Raw genomic sequence first — 2,339 nt, 5'->3', positions numbered from 1 at the left:
TCATATAGCATCCCTAATCAAAGAGAGAACAATATCCATTTCAAAACATTTCTAACGGATTCCTTTCCTTGGTTCGGACCGACGAAGTAATGGCACTCGATTATTATCAACCCGACTGCAATCTTTTTCTGTCGGTAAGGATTGCACCAGAGCACCTTCAACTTCAAATAGAACAGGAACAGGACTTCTTTGTCACAGCGTGCTCATGCTTGCTTCTGAGCTGACTAACGAACCTATGACTGCGGCAGCAATGGATCTCGACTCCATCCATACCGCTCTTCCTCAGCGCACGCGCCTGTGCTATGGAATCGATTCATCCCAATGGTTTGGAGCAGAGAGACTCATCCACAAGATTGATGAGGGACAAGCCGCCTTTGTAGAACAACCTACACTACAGCTTCTCATAGGCCAAGGTAGAGGTTGACCAACACCAGCCCGCCCGCTTTGCTTTTCAGTGAAAGAAAGTCCTCATTCCTCTGCTCTGGACAAAGATGACATTCTAGGTGCCTCGAGCGTGAAACAATCCATTAGGACGTAGCCCTGCTACAAGAAAGGTGCCAGACTTAGCCAGGTCTAGACTTCGACTTCTAAAAAGAGAAAGCCACTCACTCAAAAAAGAGGAGGAAGCGGGACTGACCTCTGTTCGAGAATAGAATATAGCAAGGAATCGAGGAAATCTGTCTTATGGAGGAATGTTGAAGACGGACAACCCAACTAGGAGAGTACATGAATCAGGAATCTTGCTTAGATCCAATCCATTACGACGAGATTCTACCATTCGGGCTTCATCTTGTGCTATTCCTAGGGAATTAGTGATTCATTGAGAACATGAAAACATTGCGATAGTGAAGATACCATACCACTCTCTTTCACCACAGCATTGCTGTTTATTTCCTTAGAAAAAGTAGGTGTTTATTTCCTTAGAAAAACAAGACTAGACTAGACGGAACAACATACATAGCCTAGGCATATCTGGGGTGGGGCTTCTCTTCACTTTTTACAGAGGCTAGAGCCGAACCTTTAGGAAGAGCGATATTGATCTAGTAAAGTAAGTGATCTAGGCTCGATTCCATTCCCCTTTCTCTAGTATCGATTCCATCTTAAGGTGGTGCTACCCGCTTCAAAAACCCGTTCTGCCAATCTATACTTGAGTTCGTTCCCTTGCACTTCACAAGGAACTAGTACTAGTCAGCTCAGGCTAAAAGATACACATTCAAGCTGGGAGCATGGAAAGCTTATCCTTGCCAATGCTTCTCACGGGGCTGGACTAGTATTTCTGCTGTTGGTATCTTTTCTGCTCTGCTGAAGTGAACATATACTAACAAGGGTGTCAACCTATGGCCAGTATCAAGTGCCAGTGCCGCAGAGAAGTGCTTAACCTTTTATCCCGAGCTTTGGACAGAACCGCTTTCCTAGCAGCAAGGGCTTTATTGACCACTGAACAGATTCGCTATTCGCAGGCTTTCTTCCTTCCGCTCATGGAAGCACTCATGCATCCACTTCACTTGCTAATTCAGCCGTTGACCCTACCTCAGCCCAAGGCAAAGAAGAATATTACGTACGAGGACTACGATTCGTTCCACATTAGTGAGCCCTGTCCTATATGCTCAAATGCACTCGGTTCAGTTCAGGTTGGACAATCTCATATTATAGAAATACAAATACGCTATCAAAAATCTCATAAAGAAATGTGACAAATTCATCTTAGCGAGCGTATGGATCATATGCCCCATTCAATTAGCCCAGGCGCCCAGTGATCGGAGTGATTTCCTTACATCGGGAAGTTCTTACGTTCCTGATACCGGAGTAGAATACTATTGATCATTCTCAATGGCCCAGCCCAATAGAGATAGAAATCATTTCTCTAATTTCTTGATCGATAAAAAAGGGCATAACTCATAACTAAACTAATTGTGTTGCCCATGAAGGGTAGTCAGTAGCAACGGATGCACTACACTTGTACTTATACTTTGAGCGCACTAGCCTTTAGCGGCGTTGCGCGTTAGGACGACTACGAAATCCGTTTTCTTTTGCATCCGCTTTCTTTGCTTCCTCCGTTCCCGGCTTATTCTTCAACTCAGCACCTGTCTTTTGGGTTGAGCACTAGCACCTGGCACTTCTACCACTGATCCCATTCACTCAACAGATTTCTTCTTTGACAAGCCAGGATTGGACTGTACGAATTGGGTGGGCACTTGGCTAATGGATGTTGCGAGAATAGAACGAATCCCTCTTCTCTGAATTGGCGGATCTGAGATTCCTTCCTCCTGGAGAATAGAGATCTTGACTATCTTTACTTGAAAGCCCTCTCTACTACCAGTTTGAGCACTGGCCTATTT

The sequence above is a fragment of the Zea mays genome, unplaced genomic scaffold, assembly GCF_902167145.1.
Source record: "Zea mays cultivar B73 unplaced genomic scaffold, Zm-B73-REFERENCE-NAM-5.0 scaffold_100, whole genome shotgun sequence".
Lineage (NCBI taxonomy): Eukaryota > Viridiplantae > Streptophyta > Magnoliopsida > Poales > Poaceae > Zea > Zea mays.
The sequence above is the reverse complement of the archived record's forward strand: the minus strand, read 5'-3'. Positions refer to the sequence as shown.